We start from the raw sequence: 12,441 nt of genomic DNA on the forward strand, positions 1-12,441 counted from the left end.
AATTGCTGGACAGCTCTCATGTTCATAATACTTGGTTTAGAGAGAAAACATCTTTAAACCTCCCTCTATCTATGAAGTATCAGAAGTGTGTTCTAGAAAAAAAAAATAGAAAGATAAATAATTAAAAAAAGATTTAAGATTTTAAAGATTTAAAAGAGTACTTGATTACCAATCTAACTGATAGTGATGGGCCTATGTGGTAGGCCTGAATAATCTCTCAAACACTCATATACAGAGGCCTTGAAGCCAGGTTATCAATAATTCTGAAGTGTTCTGTCTGTTTAAAGTGTGGGAAAATACACACGTTCAAAGATTTGTCAACTTCTTGTATGTGATACAAGTTTTCCGATGATAGGCTGAGTCTACAGTTCCAACAGTAGTTGCTGCATATTCATTAATTCGCCAGCGCAGCTCCGTTCCACTTTAATTTACCTCTCAAAGCTGAGGCTGAGAATTACAGTGTTAAGAGTTGCAGACGGTAATAGCAGATAATAAAGTTGAGAAGCTCTCCACGCTCCGCTTCGGGCTATAAACAAACCACATCCAAATGAGGTTTCTAGCTCCCTGAACTCATCAGCACTGACAAAACCGCAAAAGGGAGCGCAGAGCACGGCAGCGTTTCCAAAACACGTCCAAAATCGACTTTAGGTTATGACAGGGGACACAAATTGTGTGTCAGAGTTCAATAATGAGATTTCAGATTAGAGTATTTCGCCAAATCCATCGGAATCATTTGCATTTTGATCTTCGGCCAACTTTAATAGGTACTCCACCGCAGCCACGCGGGCACTTCCCTCCTTTTTAATTCTTCTGATACACTTTTTTTTCGGACGTGAGCCGAGTGGGAAGTGAGAGGAGCTCAAACAAAAAAGATAACGAACTAATTATCATGGAGACAAAGCCGATACAAAGAAAGCAGAGAGTTGTGGGGTCTAATGGTCTTATTTGAAAAGGAGCATAAGCTGTTTGCTGTAATTGGGTTTTACTTACTTTTTAAATGTGTCATTTGAGGATTCAGCAAAGTAAAAAGTGATCAGTAGGTAAAGGAACTGCTGTTCTGATGTGAGAAAAGATGAAAAATAAGACTTCAGACGGTTTCCTGGATACAGACGAGGAGTCCTTGACTATGAAAAAGGGCTTTCAGTGGAGAATCAGTGTAGGCTGAGTTTAGCTTTAATATGGACTAAAGCAGAACAGCGTCAGGGCGTTGAAGATGAGCTGCAACTTAAATAACTCAGCAATAACTTGAGAATGACTAACATGTTCTAGCTAGGAGCACAGGTTCTTTAATTTCTTTACTTCCTAATTTCAGGTATGCAGACTGGGGCTCCATTAATGGGTCAGAATCAGTGTAAAACTAAATAAATGAAATAAATGAAAAATCTCAAGCGGGGCAACTGGAGTTCAGCACAACACCTGCCTGCAGCGTTTAGGTACGAAGTTCAAATATGAAGTTTGGTTTATTTCTATAGTTCACATTGAGGCTCGCTGTGCTCTAAACCACATCGACAAGTCTGCATGACCTTGATCAAGACCTGTATGCGGTTTAGAGAGAAGTTATTAGGACGTATTTATGGAAAGATTCGGGTGAATATTGACTGAAGACCAAATGTGTTGTGGCTGAACGACTACAAGTGAGTGGAGAACTGTGTAAATCTGATTCCTTTCACATTTACAAACAGTAGCAAACACTTCAAGAAGCAATAACAGTTCAAGGGTTTTTGTGGCTCAGATAAAAACAATCAATTTTCAGACAAAACCCAGTAATTTAAGAAGTGTAAACCACTCAAGGTTATGAAGTTTTTGGAGAATGTGCAGCTTGCCCGTGGTCTCAGTGAGTGAGGGATGGGGGTAGGTTAACTCAGGGCTGCTAAAAGCCCTAGAGGGGGTCTAGGTGGGTAAATCAGCTGATTCCCTATGCCTGTTTATCCCTTCATTGTCCATCGTCTCAACCCTCGGAGGTGCAGGAAACCAGAGAAAGCACCCATGGAGAGAAAGACCTGTGCTGAAAAGCGCTGGGCTGGTGTTTCATTGTGTATTTTTTAGTTTCTCTGATCTGTCAGTTTGAAATAAATACTGGAAAGGCATTTCATTTCTCCTTAACCCATGACCCCCAAGGATCAGCACCATCATGTGCCTCCAAAGCTGGGGTTGCACTACACAACTTCTACCCCGATTTTAGCCCTGATCGTCAGCCTGGCTGAGTCTGAGCTGGTCGGCTCTAGTCTGCAGGTTTTTGGGTCAGTCGGAGTCGACAGTTGGAGAGAGAGTCGAGTCGTGTTTGAGGGGGGACTCAGATATTTGGCCTCGCGATTGCATTTCAGACCTGTCGGAGTTTATCAAACACGTTGCCCGACTCTGAGTGTAATCTAGTGTAAATCGCTCAGCGACTCAATCTGAACGGATTCCTGCAACAGCCAATGAAAACAGAGCACAAAAGAAGACAATACAGCAAGTAAACAAAGAAAAATCTCACGTGTGGAGTGAAGCTTTTTATTGAGCCGAGTTTAAGGTACCAGCATAATCGAGTTTATGTATGTTTAAAACTCAAATCCACGCTTAAACATATTAACCTGCTGCTTCTGTACTGCATCAGGGCAAACAGCAAGGAAACAGAAGCAGCAGCACCACATTTGTTTACTAGGAGACCCAAATAACAGGAGAACATGAGAGTTCACCAGAGTTCAGCGAGTCCATTCGGTTCAGCAGCAAACTGAAAAGTTGAGTAGAGTCTGATCTAAGGGTGCGGGAAAAAAATCAATTCTTAGATGCATCGCGATGTGGATGTGAACGATTCTGAATCGATTCACAAATGTCAAAAATCGATTTTCTAAATATTTTATTTATACCGTAATGTTGACAGAACGCAAAAGGCAGAACTTGTAAGTGGGGAAGTGCAGCGCCCGGACAGTCTGCGGCAGCACATAACAAAAACACAGCTGGATGATCGAGAAATCCGACCGGCTCTCTCTTCATTAAAGCCAGGTTAGATCAGGAGTCACAACACAAATGATAAGAAGAGCCATTTTGACCTTTCTACAAAAATCAAACCACCTTGGCAGCCACAACATTTATGTCCAATATGTCTCAGTGTGTGTTAATGTCCTGCTATAAGTTTAAGATTAAAATATAAACGAAAACGCGGATTTCCTCTAAAGTTGATCAGTTTCTTGTAAAATGTCTCTCAAAGTTCGGCTGTTTTACGAGGCTGAAGTCGCTTCTTTAAGTCGCTCCAGCTTCTTATTCAAATTTTCCCATTCCACCTTAAATTCTGACTGAGGTGCCGAATGTAAATGCGGCACCATTTAAGGTGGAACAGGAAAATTTCGTGTTATGTTGCACACGTCCCGAAGATATTTTACTGACACAGCGATCCCCAAACTCTCTACAACGAGACCATTAAACGGGTTGGACGGCTGTAATCTGCTGCATGGACGTCCACTGCCACTGGATCTTATGTCACCATAACTGCGCATTTTATCGCAGATGAGTAGCAGCAGCGTTTCATGTGCTCCAAACAAGAGCAGTGAATGAGAGCCTTCCAGTTCACTCACCGCATCACTTCCATTTGATTTATTAATAAAAGATATTGGAAGTAAATTCATTGTGGATCATTACAGATACTTTGCTTTAAAAGTACCAAGTCCTGACACAGTAAGAAAAAAGAAATCCTGGATAGAAAAAAAAGATGCATCAATAATCGTTTTATAATCGCATCGCAGCCTCTGAATCGTAATCGAATCGAATCATGAGATGCCTGGAAATTCCCACCCCTAATCTGATCCCTAATCGTTTAGTATGGATCCCCAATATTTGTCAACCAAACAGTCTGACAGTTTGAGATACCCAGTCTTTTTATGATCTGTTCAGACTTTGAGTCGTGTAGAGAACCCAAGGCTTAAACTGAACTTGATACACCGAAGGAGCATCTTAACTGTTCAACTGATGTTGTGAGGCATCAACTATTGCTTGTAAAGAACACAAACAGGAAATGACAAAATGCTTCTATACTGCTCCTTTTTCCAAACACACACATACACACACACCTACCCATGAGATCAAATGGGGCTTGAAGAGAGCTTTGTACAGCCATATAAAAACCACATAAAAAACACAGATCATCAGCATCCTGTGTTCTCCATCAGGCTTCAGTCTAATTATGCATGACATGATAGCATTGATGCAGAGCTCTCACCAGAAATTACGCTGAAGCAAAATGCCAGTAAATACAAGAGGAACAGAGGGCGCGTATAGCAGCAGAGGAAGTGAGCTGAGCAGATTCAGCTGATGCCAATAAAACTGTCTATGCCAAGAAAAAGTATTAGTCTCTTCCCCATCTTTTATTTTAGAATTTTTCTTTCACTTAATTGTTTCAGACCTTCAAACACAATGTAGTACACGACTAAGACAACCTGAGTAAACATAAAATACAGCTTTTTAATGACCATTTGATTTATTGAAGAAAAAAAAGGTTATCCAACACCAACTGGCCCTGTTTGGAAAAAGTAAGTTACTCTTACCTTTCCAGCAATGTGAAATAGGCGAGCAAAAGAATTCCAGAAGAAACTGCAAAGTAAGTAAGTAAGTAAGTAAAGTTTATTTATATAGCACTTTTTACAGCAGGTGTTGTCACAAAGCAGCTTTAAAAGGAAATTAGCATTACAGAAAGAAATCCGGGTCCAAGCCCCCATGAACGTCGCCAGTGGCGACAGTGGCAAGGAAAAACTCCCTAAGAAACAGGAAGAAACCTTGAGAGGAACCAAGACTCAGAAGGGGAACCCATCCTCCTCTGGTCGACACTGGATAGTTAAACATTGTTAGTACAAAAACAGGGAAAACAGGTGGAGCAAATTATTAATTTGATTAGGTTAGTTTATGCAGCAGCAGCAGCAGCATCAGTGGGGTCAGGTTGTGAGGGTGAGGTTTGCACGGCGAACAGTGGCACCCGATCAAGGCAGAAGAGGCAGCAGCATCAGACGCACAGGATGGGCAGCTGTTCAACTCGGCAAAGGAAAGAAAGGAAAAACACACAGAGTCAGTTCTGTAATAGGTGATTGATTAATTTGATCAGTTTAAATGATTGATTCGTTCAAATGATTCATTTTGATTAGTTCATGTAGCAACAGCAGTAGTATTAGTGGGGTCAGGTTGTGAGGGTGAGGTAGTTCAGGTAGTTCAGGGACTCCACCGTCTCCAAATGAAGTTAAATAAACACAGTGATGATATAAAAACTGTTGTGTTTCCTCGTGTTGTCCTTGTCCAGGACATTACTATAAGATTTTAAACCATCTAGTGTGACAAATGTGAAAAACAGAGGAAAACAGAAGGGGCAAACACTTTCTCACAATACTGTATATACTCTTCATCGCTATTGCATCAAATGTATATTTCTACTTCAGTAAAAATCCAAAACGAGTTGCTTTTAAACAGTCAAGTATTGAAAGTACTGCAAGTTATCCCAGCTATTGAATGACTAATGTGTTCTTTGGATATATGGCTGCAGATTTAATTAACATCTAAAAATAGGCAAACCTTCCTGTTTAATACAATAAGAAACAAATTTACATTTTAAATAATGCAGAATGACACAGTGCTGCTTCGGTTACTGATGCTGGTGAAGTCCAATAGTCCAGCTGACCACACAACTCTTTCCCAGCAACACAACTCAGGAAAAGATCAGACATCCACAGCACTGATATACACAGCCCCGACCTGCATAGGCAACACAGCTTTGCAGCTGCCCGACTCTGTTCTGACACAAAGCTGAAGAGGTGCTGCTACAGGAGCGGCCTCAGCTACTGTTGCTACGTCTGACCAGCCAAGCGTGCCATTTTCAACTATTTGGCAGAGGAAGACCATTTAGTTTTTGTAATCTTTGGATCAATACAAAATTTCAGAAAGGAGTAGACAGAAAGTCGTCTCGAGTATCTCCAGTATACGCAGCCCCTAAGGTGAAATCATGATTATTTTTAATACGATGGGGCCATAAATTATTATACTGAGGACTTGTGTTAAGTTTCTCATAACTTGCAGCCTCAGTATCATAATTCACAGCCTTAGTATAGTTATTCATGGCCTCAATACAGTACTTTATGACCGCAAGGTAGTAAACTATGGCCTCAGTATAGTAATTCATGTCCTTAATACAGTTATTTGTGGCTTTGATATAGTAATTAATGGCCTCGATATAGTTAGTTGTGGCCTCAATAAAGTAGACTATAGCCTTAGTTTAGTAATGCGTGGCTTCATTATGGTTAGTTGTGGCCTCGATATAGTAAACTATGGCCTCAACACAGCAATTTATGGCCTCAATTTAGTAATTTGTGTTCCTATTACAGTTATTTGTGGCCTTGATATAGTAATAAATGGCCTCAATATAGTAAACTTTGGCCTCAGTTTAGTAATTTGTTGCCTCATTATAGTTAATTGTGGCCTAAATACAGCAATTTGTGGCCTTGCTATAGTAAACGATGGCCTCAACACAGCAATTTGTGGCCTCAATTTAGTAATTTGTGTCCCTATTACAGTTATTTGTGGCCTTGATATAGTAATAAATGGCCTCGATATAGTAAACTATTGCCTCAGTTTAGTAATTTGTTGCCTCATTGTAGTTAGTTGCCACCTAAGTACAGCAATTTATAGCCTTGATATAGTAAGAAATGGCCTCAATATAGTAAACTATGGCCTCAGTTTAGTAATTTGTTGCCTCATTATTGTTATTTTAATATGGTCATTCAAGGCCTCAATATAATAATTTTGTAAAAAAATAAACATGTGACCTGAGGCTCTGTTCCAGTAAGGCTTTTGAAAGCTGCAAATAACCAGCAGCCTTATAGTGGCAAAAGGAAAGAGACAGAGGCAGCTCACAGTAGGAAAACGGAAACCCCATTAAAATCATGTAAAAGAAACGGAAATAAAGCAGCACTACTGTTCTATTTGTGGTGTACTATCTTTGACATACTATTTACTATTGAAGTATGCAGTTTGGACGCAGCCAGGTTTTTCCACACTTCAGAGTAACACCTGAGGACATCAGTACAGACAACAGAGATGTAAGAAGTAGTGTATTTTAATGTGAGACATGGAAGAGTGAAAAAAAAAGATCAAAAATGGAAATACTGAAGTACAGACACTTGAAAAAGTACTTACACATGTACTTAATGTACCTGCAATGTGATAACATCAGCAGAATTACTGGCAAAAGTAAGTAATTCAAACTAAAAGATGAAGTAAACTTGATCACTTATTTCAGTGTGTTTGGGGGACATTCTGCAGAAATGTCCACTTTTTCATCAATCCGTAGGAGTCACTGGTGTTATTGATCCTCATTGGTGTTACACATAAGAAAGGAAACACCAGAGACATTTTAATAAAAATGCATTTTACTAAATAACTGCTACAGAGCATCGAACCACATGTTGTCAATCATGGAATATCCACTAAAATATGTAATTTAATCCATTTGTATTCTATTTTTTTCACAGTTACCTCAGAATAAAGTCGGTCACACCAGTGACTTCAGCTAAAAGCTTCATAGGAAATCATGAGCTAAATGAGAAAATCTCTGATAACTGAAAGACACAGTGGACTCACCATGAGCTTTTCTTCATAGATCCTCAGAAAACAGGTAAAAGGAAGTCAAGTGATGTCATCAGTGTGACTTTTATTTCAAAATAAGAGATTTTTTGTGACGCAGTAACACCGGTGACACGACTCCTGGGGACTTTTATTATATATTTTATAATATTTATTTGGCATTCGTTTTCTTTGTCATTTAATCATATATTTCATAGTCATGTATAGATTATTGTAGTTAAAATAGCAGAAAAACATGTTTTTTACCTGAAAATATGGCCTCATCCTTTACACATGGCTGTGGGGACGAGCTCTTCTGTGGTGCTGGATTTCTAAATAATTGATTTAAAAACCAATATTGCTAAATTGAGGCTCAAGAAGGTGTAACTGTTAAAATAACTTATTGTTTTATTTTAAAATATGAATAAATTGTAACCCTTAACATGTTTTTCAAGTGTAATACATCTGTAAACGCTAGGGACACAAACGTGGACGTTTCTGTAGAATTGACCCTTTGGTGCAGATGGAAGAAGCGCGAGTCTTTCATGTTTTATCTTCTCCCATCTTCACCTTTGAGCCCCCTCACCTCAGAACATGAGCACTTCCATATGGCTTTGTAATACATCACCAACCCTGACTGCTTCATCAGCCTTTGCACAGGTTATCATGAGGCTGACAGGTTTTAAGAGGTTTCTGGAAACACTCAAAAAAATAGGTCACGAACTTATTAATGCCAAAGATTTCCATTCAGTCAAATAGGATTAGCTCAGCATTTACAGATCTCATTTCTGTCTGTAGGTTAAACCCTCATTGTTTTTTTTTCTTTTTGGTGAACCTAAAAGCCAGTAGCTGTAGACTGTGTCCTTTGGCACTGCTCTGTAATAACGCAGGAGAAGAGCAGCCCTGCTGCTCTCAGGTTCAGAGAGCTCTCAGATCACTCACGCTTTCCTCTTCCCTCTGAATATTTCATCGCACTTCCCCACATCCTGATCCAGCTTGTGCAGAAGGCAGCTACGATGGAGATGTTGCTTTGAGTTGTATGTATTGAAGTCCAGCGGTCTCTCAAGACAAGTAGGAGTGACAGACGTTTCAACATCTGTTATAAAACACACAGTGGCAACACCTGTTCTGCTCTGTTAATATCAGCACAGCAGACCTGAAGGGCTCAAAAAACAGTGGTGGACAGTAACAAAGTAAATGTAATTCATTTCGGTGCTTAAGTAGTTCTTTTGTGTATCTTTACTGAAGTTTTTCCATTTTTGGTGACTTTTTACTTTCACTCCTCTACATTTCAAAGTCAAATATCTCACTTTTTACTCCACTACATTATGAGAAATCTGTCCTTCCTTTTGGTTTGTGTGTGTATAAAAACGTAACATGTCAAAACGAAAGAAGCACAAAGCAAGAACACCAGCAAGAATCAGGGCACAGCGGTCACTTTGTTTTGAGCTTGTTTTGACCTGTTGGTCATACCGACCCAGTGCAGCACACGGTTCAACATCAGTGCAGCAGCATAAAATTTTGGGAGAGTCTATTCAACATAAATGATGAACTAACCTAACTTTGTGTAAATAGACCACAATATAGAAATATGTACTCATATGCAGTTGTGACTGACGTGTCTTTTTTCTGAATTTATACAAACACATTTCATTTTATAGTAAATTAGTTTTGTCTAGTTTATGTTTATGAACATACAGATGCAGTTTAGTAAAGGAAACTCATTTGTGAATCTGAGTTTAAAGTTTTTATTAAACTTAAACTTGGAACTAAGTTAAATAAATCTTAAACTGAAACTTTTTCTTGTTCAAAAGTGATTTCAGAGCCACTCAGTTCTACCTGATGGAAACTGTTTGCCTTCAGTGTTTTGTGCTTATGATAATTTTAATAAACATTAGAGTCACTAATTAATGACATTCTATTAAAAGACTGGTTTACCAAGAGAGACACTGCAGTATTTTCACCTAAAATGAGTTGATGAAGCAGAGACTTGTTACAAAAGTGATAATAAGACATCAGAGTCATAATTAATCTTTCAGTACTTTTACTTTCGATACTTAAGTACATTTGAAGGCAAATACTTTTGTACTTTTACTCCAGTGGAGGTCTAAAGGGAGGAACTTCTACTTCTACTGGAGTAATATTTTACCTTGGGTGTCTCTACTTTAACTCAAGTACATGGTTTGTGTACTTCGCCCACCACATCCCGATGGTGTGGACATTGTAAGCATAGTTGATTTATCCAGTGAAATAGAGTCTTCATGCTTTACTTGTATGGTTTTCGTCTCAAAATTTCCATCTCAAATTTCAAAATGTCTTTTTATTGACATGTTTGCTGTGAGCACTGCAAAGTCTGATTGTTTGGTCCCACCTGCTGGTCAAGATGGACCATTACACTACAATCCAAACCAAAGTAGATCAGCACTGACTGCTTCTGCACTGAGGCAGGCCTGTGCTTTGTGCACTGCTGCAATAAAATGAAATCCTTACATTTGTAGTAGAGGTTCCTAAATTAACAGCATCTTTTCACTGCTGTGTCAGCAGCAATGCTGGAGGACTCAAGGAGTTAAAGAGTTAAACTGTGTGGAGCAAAGCTGCAGCACTTTCAGTAGTTTTTGTTCCCTTTTCAGATTAAAGGTATCTGGATATCAGGAAAATGCTGTAAATAATACTTTTAATGAGCACTGTTTGAAAGAGGCTTGTTCTACGGAGCCCTGCTGGTGACATCCCATATAAATAGCAATCGATTCAACATGGCCATAATAAATATGAGCTAAGACATGTTTTAAGACGTGTTGTTGCTGTTGTGGGATCTTCGGACTGTAACGTTCAAACATTTTATTTCAGTTTTGGGGATAAAATATTAAGATTGTTTTGAGGATGGGGCTCATGGGTCCCCCCAGATTAACACATGATCCATATATTAGGATTTGCTTCACCATGGCAGCAAAACTCAACTTGGCCAGTGACTGGAAAACGGCCTATGTAGAAGTTTGGAAGTAGATCCTTCATCAAATAACACATTGTTGATGCTCTAAGCGTGAATATGAGAACTAATTCTTTACAGGTATAAACTTAAATATGTCGTTTGTCTTCACATTTAGACACACACACATATAATGTATTTAAGGTGCCATTACTTTTGCATGTCACTTTTTCACCATATGGTAAATTAAGGTAATAAACAGTAATTATGCTTTAGAATGTGCAGAAGTGTATATATATATATATATATATATATATATACACATTTAGAAAATCAACACCACAGAGTTTTATCAGGGATGACCAGACTACAATCTAAACTGTGTATAGATTGTAGTTTACATTGATCAGGCATAACATTATGACCGCCTCCTTGTTTCTACGCTCATTGTCCATTTTATCAGCTCCACTTACTATATAGGTGCACTTTGTAGTTCTACAGTTACAGACTGTAGTCCATCTGTTTCTCTGATACTTTGTTAGCCCCCTTTTACCCTGTTCTTCAGTGGTCAGGACCCCCATGGACCCTCACAGAGCAGGTACTATTTGGGGGGTGGATCATTCTCAGCACTGCAGTATATTAGTAAAGGCGCCCTCTGCTGTTTAGCAGTCCTGTTTTTGACATAACGGGTGGGGGAGAATAGGAAGAGGCCAGGCTCCTCATAAACCGGCTCTGTCACTGGTTCTTTTCTCCTCATGAACCAAGCTTTGCTGCCCTCTAGCTTCAAGACTGAGCAACCAGTCCCAGCTTTAACCTCTCCAGTAGCCTCCAGTCTAGCTAAAGATGTTTCCTCTCACACAGAAACCCCACAACTGCCTGCTACTCAGGCAAAGCCCCGAAAAGCATCTCCGTCACCTCAGTACTGTTCAAGAAGAGGTGGAGAGTCACAGGAGGAAGAGATTTCTCAGCGTGTCAGGAGGAAGACGAGCAGACGGGAGTTGAAGGAGGAGGTCTGTCTCTCTTCGCTCTCAATATTTTATCTCACAGACCGTGAAATGATTAGTTTTCATTTTCAGTCTTTCAGCTTTCCCCAGTGTGCTAAACATCATCTCATTTGCAGATATGAAACGTCTGCTTTTTCTCATGTTTCCTCCTCAGAGCACCTGTGATGTAGATTAATAATAGGACGCAGTTTCAGTGCTGAGCGCATTAAGCAGAGTATCTGCAGATGAAGGTTGATGCTCTTCCCTGATTATCATTCTGAGCTGGTGAGATGACGTCAGACCCCCCCCACGCAAGAAAGTTGACCTCAGTGAGGAAAGAGACAGAGATGCTGTGATTAACATTCAGGATCTGGTTTAAGACTTAGATTGTGGTGTTTCTATCATCCCTGGCAATAGTTGTTAAATTGTTAAGATTATTGGTAGATTACAATTCAGTTTCTTTATTATTATTATTATTATTATTATTATCTATTTTTGTATCTGATGTCTTTGTTATACTAAAGAGCTAAATATAAATAAAAATAAATAGCAGGTCTATTTAAAATGTTACTAAATGGAAACTATCTTGCTTATTATTTGAGATTTTAGCTGAATGAGATAAACATGATGGCAGATTTTTTTCATTTTTCAAACAAAAAGACAAGCTATGGGCTTTGCTTCCATGGTTTAACCCTTGTGTGGTGTTGATGTGTTTGTTACTCAGTGGTCTGGTGGACCCACCGCATTATAGTTTTTTTTAAATCAATACAGCCATAACAATTTATATAAAAATACCAGATGTTTAAAATATCACAAGTGTCCAGTGTAGGGTTCTCCTTTAGCAGCTGTAGCCAGTCAGCAGCCTGTCCATGTTGTCCACCCTCACACACAGACACACACACACACTAACACTAACACTAACAGCAGGCTATGTAGGAGGAGAACAGAGTGAAGTAC

The sequence above is a fragment of the Colossoma macropomum genome, unplaced genomic scaffold (genome assembly GCF_904425465.1).
Source record: "Colossoma macropomum unplaced genomic scaffold, Colossoma_macropomum, whole genome shotgun sequence".
Classification (NCBI taxonomy): domain Eukaryota; kingdom Metazoa; phylum Chordata; class Actinopteri; order Characiformes; family Serrasalmidae; genus Colossoma; species Colossoma macropomum.